Source organism: Macaca fascicularis, chromosome 1 (assembly GCF_037993035.2).
Source record: "Macaca fascicularis isolate 582-1 chromosome 1, T2T-MFA8v1.1".
Lineage (NCBI taxonomy): Eukaryota > Metazoa > Chordata > Mammalia > Primates > Cercopithecidae > Macaca > Macaca fascicularis.
The window spans coordinates 750,919-763,948 of record NC_088375.1 but is presented as its reverse complement, the minus strand read 5'-3'; the positions used below and the strand labels follow the sequence as shown (position 1 = coordinate 763,948).

General features: G+C 39.4%; 1 long non-coding RNA gene across 1 annotated transcript; it reads right to left on the bottom strand.

The window, feature by feature from the left end:
• Positions 1-353: 353 nt before the first annotated feature.
• Positions 354-3,407, bottom strand: LOC135968461 (uncharacterized). Its single transcript, XR_010583288.2, has 2 exons — positions 2,744-3,407; positions 354-402 (listed from the first exon to the last, which is right to left on the bottom strand). It is a non-coding gene; the product is annotated as an uncharacterized lncRNA (long non-coding RNA).
• Between the last annotated feature and the right edge of the window lie 9,623 nt (positions 3,408-13,030).

Here is a 13,030-nt window from a genome sequence, read left to right as displayed (position 1 = left end):
AGAAAAGAAAATGTGGCCAAAACTTTCAAATCGTGTCCTGTTTTCATCTGCTACTTTTCTCCTCTGACTCCCATTCACTATCAAAATCTTCTGCAAATCTAGAATGTCAGGACATGAAAAAACAAAAACAATAGATTTGATCCAATCTTTCATATTGATAAGCTGGGGCAGGTAACCTTCTGCCTCAGGTTGTACCACATTTCTCAAAGTAATATTGTGCAGATAAAATATAATAAAATTCATAAAATTCTCGATCAAAAATGACGTAAGAAATGAAATCAATCATCACCACGTTAAGCAGTAATTTCGGCACTAGCTTATACGTAATCTTGCTTGCGCTTGGTTAACTTACCTTTTAGTACTGATCTGAATAGTGTTTATTTTCAATAAGAATGTAGGTTCCTAAAAAGGCAAAAACATATGAATATCTTACATGTTTTTCTGTTTCCACCATCAAGAAAAACACACCTAATATACAGTTGGAATATTTATGGTTATTGACAAATGAATGAAAAGACAAAAACTTATATTTTTAGCCCTTGGGGAATCCATTCCCTTGTCCTTAATTATCAAAGTTTGTATTTCCTTCTATCTCCTCTCCTAGGACACGAAGCCGAATTAGCTTCCTTTTCTTGAAAATACTACAAAGATAATTATGTCCCCTTCCCTGTAGATCACTGGGAACTTTCGGAAACTTCTCCCTCTCTCTCACATGACGAGGTGACACACACCAAGTGTTTTCTGTATAACTGGCACCGTGGGAAAAAAAAGAAAAAAACACTTCGTAAATTCAAATGACACCTACAACCATTGTGTACGTCAGATATCTCTGTTAGACACATGTATATATTACTATATAATATCTTTAATTATATTGTCATTTTTTTACATGTGAAACTGAGGTCAGAAGCTTAAGTAAATTGACCTAAGTAGCAGAGCTAGAGAATGGCAGTCAGGGCATTTTAGGGCTAATATCATTTCTCTTCTATGGCTTATCTTCACTCTTCCTTCTGCTCCATCATCAAACCAAGATATGCTTGGGTAGAACTGGCACTTTTAACATCTTGAGGTTCCCTACATAATTCTAATTCTATTTGTATGTTCCTTAAGATGTTTTCTATCCCTTAAAACTACTGCATATATTTTCCGTAAAAGTTATTATTATAAAATAGCAATGTTCATGGGTATTTTATATTTTGTTGCTCTACTGTATGGAATATTGTGTGTATTACTTCTTCTATTTCTTGTTAATATATAGAAATATGTTAATTGTTGCTTATAGACCTTGAATCCAAGAATGCTATTTTTATTTTTGCATTCCTTATTGCATAGAAAAATATTATATAGAATGGCTGAATAACTTTAGATCTAGTTCCAAGTTAATCTATTCTTCCTTACGTCATTAAAATATACATTGATAAAATGCCAAAGAATAATATTAATGAGTACCTTAAGCCTTTAGCGATTATGGTTCTCCATTAGATATAGTGTTTGTTTGAGGTTTAGGTAGATAGATTCAGCACATTAGAAAAATCCCATTTTATCTCTTTTACCAATGCTTCGTTCAATAAATGTTCAGTGAATTGTATTGAATGATATCCTGCTTTTACTGAGATAATTGTATTGTTTTTCTTAAATTGTTCATAGCCTGAATTAGAATGATAGCTATTTTGTATCTTCAGAAATATTTCAGTGGAAGATAATGTATAAGACAAATTAAACACCAATGCACCCATCACCAGCTTAAAATAAAATATCGCAGGCCATGTACGGATCCTCATGCCTGTAATCTTAGCACTTTGGGAGGCCAAGGCGGGCAGATCACTTGAGGTTAGGAGTTTGAGACTAGCCTGACCAATATGGTGAAACCCTGTCTCAACTCAAAACACAAAACTTTGCCAGCGTGGTGGCACAGGCCTGTAATCCCAGCTACTCGGGAGGTTAAGACAGGAGAAACACTTCAACTTGAGAGGTGGAGATTGCAGTGAGCTGAGATCACGCCACGGCACTACAGCCTGGGCGACTGAGCAAGACTCCATTTCAAAAATAAAAATTAAAATATAAAAATAAAATAATAAGGTATTAGAGATCAGGAGAAGTCTGTGTGCACATAACCTGAATGTATGTTCTTTGTTCTTTGCCTCTAGAGATAACAAAACCCACATTTTTTTGTTAAATACTCCCGGATTTTTCTTTCTTTATGTGGGGGAGTAAATGTTTTTTTCTTTCAACTAAATTCCAGTACTACCAAGGAGGTAAAACAATAATATACTGGAGAAAATGCAGCAATACACATGTGTTTAAAAGACTGATAGAATAAATAAAGTTCTTAAAAAATCGTAAACCCATTCTGAACGCTCAAGAAGTCCTGGAATACAGAAATGGTTTCCTCCTTCACTATTTCTCAAGAAGCGCTGTAGGCTATTTGCTTCAGATTGTCCTGGGATTACAGTCTCAATTTTTAATAACTGGTTATGTCCTGGTTGTAGCACACAATTAAAATCACACTAACTTCCTCTGCATTGTCATTCTAGTTTTATTTACACAACCAGCGAAGGACATGTTTTAGAATACCTCCTTTAATCCTTTTCAAACATACTAATATAAGAAACCAAACTATATTAGTTACAGGTAGCAAAGGTCCACATTCAAGTGCTGCTGAAATCGGGGAAATTTCCAAAACCAGTTGCTACGGCCTACGAGTGGGTGCCATTGACAAAAGCTTGCAAAAACCTGTACTTACCGAGGGATCCTGGCATTGTGTCATGTCAAAATTGGGATCCTTTGCAATAAGTCAGCAAGGAATAAAGCAGCGGCAAATGCAGAATGTGTGAGTCATGAAACGGAAGGGCCAGCGCCAGAGCGACACATTATTTCACCAAGCGTGAACTTCACAAATTCATCACCCTGTTCTGCCAGTTTTGTGCTCGAGTTCTTCATGCTATTCTCGAATTTTCTCATCACATTCTTTCAGAAAACGTTCAGACCAACTGAACCTGCCCAAGAGTACACAAGGCCTGTCTTTTTTTTAATGATGAGGATGTTATAGATGAAGTCCTTCGAGGAGAAATGCCCGTGAATGGCATCAGAGAAGTACAAGGTGGATCTGTCGGTTGGAAACTGGCGTCTGAAACGCCCTCTCTTTCGCATGCGTTTATTCTCTTAGGCTGCACAGAATTTGCTCCGCGGTGAGGCGGAAGGAGACGTCTCTGGAGCGGCACAGCTCCATTCCCAGCTACTTCTGCGGGGCTGGTGGCGCCCAGGTGGGCGCAAAGGCTGAAGGTCGCACGTCCTGTGCTTCCGGACGCGGCGCTGAACCCTGACTTCAAATGCTTCCTTCCCGGCGGGGCTCCTCGCGCCTTGGCGCCCTGCTGGTGCGACTGCGGAAGAGGAGAGGAGAGGCAGGCGAGGGGACGCAGGGACGGAGAGCGCCTAACCAGGGACTCAGATGGAGGAAGGCGGGTCGCGGGTGCTGGAGCGCCCCCCTGAGGACTGGAGCCGCCTGAGGACGGGAGCACCCTGAGGACTGGAGTCTCTTTACAAATTTTTGGAGTATGTACCCAGAAGTGACATTGTCGGATCATATGAAAATCCTATAATATTTTTAACTTTTTAAGTATAGTATTTTTTACTTTTCATATACCAGGTTGCCATTTGTGTGTCTTCTTTGGCGAAAGTCTATTCCCTTCTTTTGCCCGTTTAAAAAATGGATTATTAGACTTTTTCCTATAGAGTTGTTTGAGCCCCTTATATATTCTGGCTACTAATTTCTTCTTAGATGTGTGGTTTTAAAATAGTTTCTCCCATTCCGTGGATTGTCTCTTTACTTTGTTGATTGTTTTCTTTGTGCTTCAGATACTTTTTAACTTAATTTGATTCCATTTATCCACCTTTGCTTTGATTGACTGTGCCTGCAGCGAATTGCTCAAGAAATCTTTGCCCACTCCAATGTCCTGGGGAGTTTCCCCAATGTTTTCTGTTAGTAGCTTCATAGTTTGATATCTTAAAGGCTTTAAAACATTTTGATTTTTGTATAAGCCAAGAAATAGGTGTCTAGTTTCATTCTTCTTCATAAGATTATTCAGTTTTCCCAGCACCATTTCTGAATATTGGGAAAATTCAGACTGTATTTTCCCAATATATGTTCTTGGTATCTTTGTCAAAAATTACTTCCCTGTATGGATTTGTTTCCTGGTTCTCTCCTCCATGCTATTAGTCTATATGTTTGTTTTTAATGTCAGTATTATGCTGTTTCAGTTACTATAGCTCTTTAGTATGCTCAAGATTGCTTTGGGTATTCTAGGTCTTTCAGGATTCCATATGCATTTTAGAGTTTTTTCTATTTTTTGAAGAATGTTACTTTTATTTTGATAGAGATTAGTTTGAATCTGTAAATTACTTTGTGTAGTATAGACATTTTAACAGTATTGATTCTTCAAATCCATCAACAAGGAGTATTTTTACATTTTTTTGTATCATACTCAATTTATGACACCAATGTTTTACTGTTTTTATTGTAGAAGGATATCTATTTTAATGGTTGATGTTAGTCAGTGGTACCTGAATTCTAAAGTGAGAAGATTATAAGGGAGGAGGCATATTCAGCCTCCACCCTCTTTCCACTATGGCCTGAACTACAATTTGAAGTTCAGTTTGGAATGTCCTTGGCTGAGAGGAAGATTCATCGGTCAGTTGGGGGCTTAGAATTTTATTTTCACTTTACACTACTCTTTTAGCCAAACTTAGGTCTGGACCACTTGTAGTCTGAAAGCCACAAACTGAAGAGACAGGCTTTGGTGATTAAAAAAAAAAAAAAAAAAAAAAAAAAAGTTAGCTTTATTTGAGAAGCCAACAACCTAGAGGAGCCTTTAAACTAGCATTCAAAGATTGCCTTTCTGAGTTGTGCCTGTGGTTCAGGATTTTTTAAGATAAATTAGGGGAAATAATAAAAACATTATTGTAAAATGTGTACAGTCTCAAAAAGGCAACTAATTATTGCTTTCTTGGTCAATGCTTTGTGACCTTCTGTACACCTTCAAGATGTTATCAGACTGGTTGGCCCATTTTTAGGGTTGCTGGTTGATGTATTTTCTTTTATCTCTGTTGTATGTCCTGTTTTCCTGAGGTTGTTTTTACCGAATAATTTATAAACTCAAGCAAAGCAACAATTGACTTTTCACAAGCAATAACTGAGTTTTGCATGCAAAACTGCTTCCTAGATTTTTATATTGTTCTGCAACAACCCTGGATTATTCCTGTATATTGTCTCACAATGCTTTTGAGTAAAACCTTCCTTACTATGCTTTAACATGTATCGTTGACTTTTTTTTCTTTAACTCACACACAGGTTACTATTTGCACTTGATCTTCTCCTCTGCTATAGAGTGAAAACTAGGTGGTCTAGCAGCTCTCCATCTCCTGCCCTGCGAGTAATGTTCAACTATCAACCCCTCAAATATGCTTTCTCAGAAAACTCCATTTAAAATTTCAAAACATAATGAATTTTGTTTTCCTATCTTGTTTTATTTTTACAGCATTTTCACCTCCTAGTACTCCATAACATGTACTTGTGCAACTTCCTTTTTTGGGACTTTGCCAGAGACATGTGCTTAAAAACAAACTCTCCTCAAAACCAAAGAATCCTCTTAATAAATTTAGAAGAAAATAAAACAATTTAATTATTGAGTAGGTATTATAGGAGAATGTAATATGCATCACAGGCAACTCACCAAAGGGCTTACAAAGATATAATGAAATCTCACTCTTTTTGATAGCTAACTAAATATAACCCACTTCATACTTTAAATAGACTTTATAATGTGGCGTTAGATGGCAGCAGAAGTTAGACCTATGATTCTTCCTATAACCTGAAAGATGGGGTTGTTACTTTCCTTGATTATGTTTCTTGACTTTTTAATAATCACCATTCTGACTGATGTGAGGTGGTGTCTCATTGTGATTTGTGTTTCTCTAATAATCAGTGATGATGAGCTTTTTTTCATGTTTGTTGCCTGCATAAATGTCTTCTTTTGAGAAGTGTCTGTACATATCCTTTGGCCACTTTTAGATGAGGTTGTTTGGTTTTGTAAGTTTGTGTTCCTTATAGATTCTGGATATTAGATCTTTGTGAGATGGGTAAATTGCAAATTTTTCTCCCGTTCTGTAGGTTTCCTCTTCATTCTGATGCTAGTTTATTTATTCTGCTGTGCAGAAGCTCTTCAGTTTAATTAGATCCCATTTGTCAATTTTGGGCTTGTTGCAGTTGCTTTTGGTGTTTTTGTCATGAAGTGTTTTACCATGACTATGTCCTGAATGGTATTGCTTAGGTTTTCTTCTAGTGATTTTATGGTTTTGGGTTTTATATTTAAGTCGTTAATCCATCTTGAGTTAATTTTTGTATAATGTGTAAGGAGAGGGGGTCTAGTTTCAGTTTTCTGCATATGGCTAGCCCGTTTTCCCAGCAATATTTATTGAAAAGGCTTGTTTTTGTCATGTTTGTAAAAAATTAGATGGCTGTAGGTATGTGGTGTTATTTCTGAATTCTCTGTTTTGTTCCATTGGTCTATATGTCTGTTTTGTTACCAGCACCATGCTCTTTTGGTTACTGTAGCCTTGTAGTATAGTTTGAAGTCAAGTACCATGATGCCTCTATGTTTGTTCTTTTTGTTTAGCTATACAGGCTCTCTTTTGGTTCCGTATAAAATTTAAAGAAGTATTTTCTAATTCTGTGAAGAATGTCAATTGTAGTTTGAAGGGAATAACATTAAACCTCTAAATTACTTTGGGTGGTATGGCCATTTACATGATATTGATTCTTCCTATCCATAAGGATGGAATGTTTTTCCATTTCTTTGTGTCCTCTCTTATTTCCTTGAGCAGTGGTTTGTAGTTCTCCTTGAGAAGTCCTTCACATCCCTTGTTAGCTGTATTCCTAATTATTTTATTCTCTTTGTAGCAATTGAGAATGGTAGTTAATTCATTATCTGGCCATCTGTTTGACTATTGTTGGTGTATAAGAATGCTTGTGATTTTTGCACATTAATATTTTATCCTGAGATTTTACTGAAGTTGCTTGTCAGCTTAAGGTGTTTTTGGGCTGGGACTATGGGGTTTTCTAAATATAGAATCATGTCATCTGTAAAAAGACAATTTGACTTCCTCTCTTTTTATTTGAATACTTTTTAAAAATATATTGCCTGATTGCCCTGGCCAGAACTTCCAAAACTGTATTGAATAGGAGTGGTGAGAGAGGGCATACTTGTCTTGTGCTGATGTTCAACGGGAATGCTTCCAGCTTTTGTGATTCAATATAATATTGCCTATGGCTTTGTCACAAATAGCACTTACAATTTTGAGATATGTTTCATCAATACCTAGTTTATATGAAGTAATGTTGAATTTTATCAAAGGAATTTTCTGCATCTATTGAGATAATCATATGGTTTTTGCCTTTGGTTCTGTTTATGTGATGGGTTACATTTATTGATTTGCATATATTGAACCAGCCTTGCATCCCAGAGATGAAGCCAACACGATTGGGGTGTATAAGCTTTTTTATGTGCTGCTGGATTCAGTTTGCTAGTATTTTATTGAGGATTTTGACATCAATGTTCATCTGAGATACTGGCTTGAAGTTTTTTCTTTTTTTGTTTTGTCTCTGCCATGTTGTGTTAGCAAGATGATGCTGGGCTCATCAAATGTGTTAGGAAGGAGTCCCTCCTTTTCAATTCTTTGGAATAGTTTCAGAAGAAATGGTGGGTGCCAACTCCTCTTTATACTTCTGGTAGAATTTGGCCGTGAATACGTCTGTCTGGTGCTGGGCTTTTTTTGTTGGTAGGCTATTAATTACTGCCTCCATTTCAGAACTTGCTATTGGTTCAATCAGTGATTTGACCTTTTCCTGGCTTAGTCTTGGGAGATTGTATGTGTCCAGGAATTTATCCATTTCTTCTAGGTTTTCTAGTTCGTTTATATAGAGGTGTTTATAGTGTCCTCTGAAGGTAATTTCTGTTTCTGTGGGTCCATTGGTGATATCCTCTTTATCATTTTTTATTGTGTCTATTTGATTCTTCTCTCCTTTCTTCTTTATTAGTGTAGCCTGTGGTCTATCCATTTTGTTAATTTTTTCAAAAAAACTAGCTTCTGGATTCGTTGATTTTTTAAAGAGATTTTTGTGTCTCTATCTCCTTCAGTTCTGCCATGATCTTAGTTACTTCTTGTCTTCTGCTAACTTCTGGATTTGTTTGCTCTTGCTCCTCTAGTTCTTTTAATTGTGGTGTCAGGGTGTCAATTTGAGATCTTTCCAGCTTTCTGATGTTGGCATTTATTGCTACAAATTTCCCTTTTAACAATGCTTTAGCTGTGTCCCAGTGGTTCTGACAAGTTTTCTCTTTGTTCTCATTGGTTACAAATAATTTCTCGATTTGTGCATTAATTTTGTTATTTACCAGGAGTCACTGAGGGGCGGGTTGTTTAATATCCATGAAACTGTGTGGTTTGAGTGAGTTTCTGAATCCTGAGTTCTAACTTGATTGCACTGACAAGGGCAATTATAACAGTTGCCCTTGTTTCTTATAATTTTCATTCCTTTGTATTTGTAGAGGAGTGTTTCACTTCCAATTATGGTCGATTTTAGAATAAGCACCACATGGCACTGAGAAGAGTTTATATTCTTTTGATTTGGGGTGGAGAGTTCTGTAGATGTCTATTAGGTCCGCTTGATCTGGAGCAGAGTTCAAATCCTGAATATCCTTGTTAAATTTCTGTCTTGTTGGTCTGTTTCATATTGACAGTTGGGTTTCAAAGTCTCCCACCATTATTGTGTGGGAGTCTAACTTTCCTTGTAGGTCTCCTATAAACTGGCTTTATGAATCTGGATGCTACTGTATTTGGTGCATCTATATTTAGAATAGTTGGTACCTCTTTTTGAATTGATCCCTTTACTGTCATTTAATGCCCTTCTTTTTCTTTTCTGATCTTTGTGGGTTTAAAGTCTGCTTTCTCAGAGAGTAGGTTTGCAACTCCTGCTTTCCTTTGCTTTCCATTTGCTTGGTAAATTCCCCTCTATCGCTTTATTTTGGCCTCTGTGTGTCTTTGCACAACAGATGGATCTCCTGAATATAGCACACTGATGGACCTCGACATTTTATCCAATTTGCCAGTCTATGTCTTTTAATTGGGGATTTTGCCTATTTACATTTAAGGCTAAAATTGTTATGTGTGCATTTGATCCTGTCATCATGATGCTAGCTTGCTATTTTGCACACTAGTTGATGCAGTTTATTCATAGTATCATTGGTCTTAATATTTTGCTGTGTTATTTCAGCAGTTGGTACCACGTTTTCCTTTTCATATTTAGTGGTTCCTTCTGGAATTCTTGCAAGGCAGGCCTGGTGGTGACAAAATCCCTTATCATTTCCTTGCTTGGAAAGCATTTTCTTTCTCTTTCGCTTATGAAGCTTAGTTTGGCTGGGTATTAAATTCTGGGTTGAAAATTCTTTTCTTTAAGAATGTTGAATATTGGCCCCACTCTCTTCTGGCTTGTAGGGTTTCTGCTGGGATATCTGCTGTTAGTCTATGGGCTTCCCTTTGTAGGTGACCTGACCTTTCTCTCTGGCTGCCCGTAATAGTTTTTCCTTCATTTCAACCTTAGATAGTCTGATGATTATGTGTTTAGGGGTTGATCTACTCATGAAACATCTCAGTGGCATTGTCTGTATTTCCTGAATGTGAATGTTGGCCTGTCTTGCTAGGTTGGGGTAAGTTCTCCCGGATAATATCCTGAAGTGTGTTTTCCAACTTGGTGCCATTCTCCCCGTCTTGTGTTTTTACATCATCCCATATTTCTCAGAGGTTTTGTTTGTTTCTTTTTATTCTTTTTTCTCTAATCTTGTCTGCATGCTATATGTCAGCAATATAGTCTTCAAACTCTGATATCCTTTTTTCTGTTTGATCTCTAAGCTTGTCTTCATGCCTTATTTCAGTAAGTTGATCTTCAATCGCTGATGTCCTGTCTTCTGTTTGATCGGTTCGGCTATTGATACCTGTATGTACTTCATGAAGTTCTCATGCTGTGTTTTTCAGCTCCATCTTGTCATTTATGTTCCTTTCTAAACTAGTTATTTTAGTAAGCAGCTACAGTAACTTTTTATCAAGGTTCTTAGCTTCTTTACATTGGGTTAGAACATGCTCTTTTAGCTCAAGGGAGTTTGTTATGACCCACCTTCTGAAGACTACTTCTGTCAATTCATCTGTCTCATTCTCCATCCAGTTCTGTGCCCTCCCTGGAGATGTATTGCAATCATCTGGAGGAGAAGAGATGTTCTGTCTTTTGGAATTTTTAGTGTTTTGTACTGTTTATTTCCTATTTTCGAGGATTTACCTACCTTTGATCTTTGAGGCTGATGATTTTTGGAAGCGGTTTTTTGGGTGTGTATTTTTGCTGATGTTTTGGTTGTTGTTGCTTTCTGTTTCTTAGTTTTTCTTCTAAGTCAGGCCCCTCTTCTGGATGTCTGCTGAAGTCTGCTGGGGGCCCATTCCAGGCCCTGTTGGCCATGGGTATCACCAGTGGAGGCCATAGAACAGCAAAGGTTGCTGCCTGCTCCTTCCTCAAAGCTTTGTCCCAGAGGAGCACCAGCTTGATGCCAGCCAGTGCTCTCCTGTATGAGGTATATGTCAACCCCTATTCGTAGGTCTCTCCCAGTCAGGAGGCATCTGGTCAGGACCTGCTTGAGAAGGCCATCTGTCCCTTATCAGAGCTGTAGCACTGTGCTACAAGAATCCCCCTTGTCAGAATCAGCTGCTCTCTTCAGACCCAGCAGGCAGGAAAGATTAAGTCACTGAATCTGTGACCACAGCCTATCCTCTCCGCAGGTGCTCTGTCCGAGGAAGATGACAGTTCTGTCTATAAGCCCCTGAATGGAGCTTCTGGATTTCCTGCAGAGATGTCCTGCCCTGTGAGGAGAAATCTAGAGAAGCAGTCTGTCTATGGCTCCTTTGCTGTGCTGTGGTGAATTCCGCTCAATCCAAACCTCCCTGTCACCTTAGCACTATCAGGGTAAAACCGCCTTCGAAGCCATGGTAATGGCGACCTCCTCTCCCCACCTCCCCCAACACCAAACTCGATAGTCCCAGGCCGACTCCAGACTGCGGTGCTGGCACTGAGAATTTCAACCCATTGGTTTTTAGCTTGCTGGGCTCCATGGGAGTAGGATTCGCTGAGGGAGATCACTTGGCTCACTGGCTTCAGCCCCCTTTCCAGGGTAGTGGGCAGTTCTCCTGTCGCACTGGAGTTCCAGGTGCCTCTGAAGTCTGAAAAATCTCCTTCAGCTCAGTGCCAGCCTGAACAGCCACCCAGTTTTGTGCTTGAAACCCAGGGCCCTGGCACTGTAGGCTCACAAGGAAATATCCTACTCTGCGGATTGCAAAATCCATGGAAAAAGCATAGTACCCCAGGTGGGCAGCACAGTCCCTCACCTCTTTGCTTGGTTAGGAGACAGAGGTCCCTTGGCTCTTTCCACTTCCCGGATGAAGTGATCTCCCACCCAGTTCTGCTCAGTCTCTGTGGGTCACACCCACTGCTTAGCCAGTCCCAATGAGATGAAATGGGTATCTCAGTTGGAAATGCAGAAATCACCCACCTTCTGCATGGGCCTCGCTGGGAGCTGTTTCTATTTAGCCACCTTGGCCCCTCTTCCAGTGTATTAACTTTAATTCCAAAGTGGAACTAAATAAAATAAAACCAATAAAATGTTGAGTGTATACATTGGGAAAAGAAGGTTTGTATGCTACCTGGATACATAGCACAAAATTTATGACACTGAAAATACATAAAACTTTAATGTGCTGATAAGAATTAAGATGGTGGATAGGAGGCAGGACTAGCTTGCAGCTCCCACTCAGATGGACAGAGTAGCATCTGAAAACTCAAACATTGTGAACTTTTGCTCCAAGAACTACTGAGGGAACATACCGGGAAAGCTGAGAGAATCCACAGATCCTTTAAAGGAACTGGATCCTTGCTGTAGGCTACCTGAGACACAGAAAACCTGTGAGTCTGTTTCCTTTCTCAACAGAAAGGCTGATGTTCTGGAACAAGTTCTCAGCCCTGGTCACCAGCTGCCTGGAAATAGACTCAGTGCTGTTGCGGAGGTACGGTGAGAGTACGACTGGCCTTTAGGACTGCCGTCTGGGTGAGACCTGTAAACGCTGGCTTTCTCTCACTTTCCTGGTGACCTGTGTGTTGCAGCAGAGGCAGCCATAATTGCCCTGGGAATATAACTCCACTGGACTGGAAACTATACCCCCATTGACATCACAGCAGCAGCACAGCAAGCTCCACCCATGGAGAGGCTGAGCTCAGACATGCCTATCTTTGCCCACACCTGGTGGTCCTTCTCGGCCCACTTTGGGGGCTGAAGACAAAAGCAGTCATCTCTTGGGTGCTCTAAGGCCTTGCCCACCAGCTGAGAAACATGAATACTTGAAAGGGTGTCCCTAGGGCAAGTTTGCATCCTCCCTATGTGGCCGTAGCTGCTGCACTCTGAAAGCATCACCTCCTGGCTGGAGGCCAATCAACACAATACAAGCACACTAAGAAAAAAAAAACAAAAACACACACACACACACACAACCAAAGACCCTCATAGAGTCTATTTCACTCCTCAGACACCTCCCCTGGAGCAGGTGCTGGTAACCATGGCTACAAGACCTGAAGACGGATCATATCACAGGATTCTTTGCAGACACTTCCCAGTACCATCCCAGAACCTGGTAGCTCCACTGTGTAACTAGGCCTAGAAGAGCAAAAACAACCACTACAGTTTGGATCTCAGAAAGCCCCATTGTTAGGGGAGTGTGGAGAATACCACATCAAGGTAGCACCCGCTGGGACAAAAAAAATCTAAACAGCAACCCTTAAATCCCAGATCTTCCTTCTGATATAGTCTACCCAAATGAGAAGAAACCAGAAAAACAGCTCTGGTAATACAACAAAACAAGGCTCATTAGTACCCCCAAAAGATCACAGCAG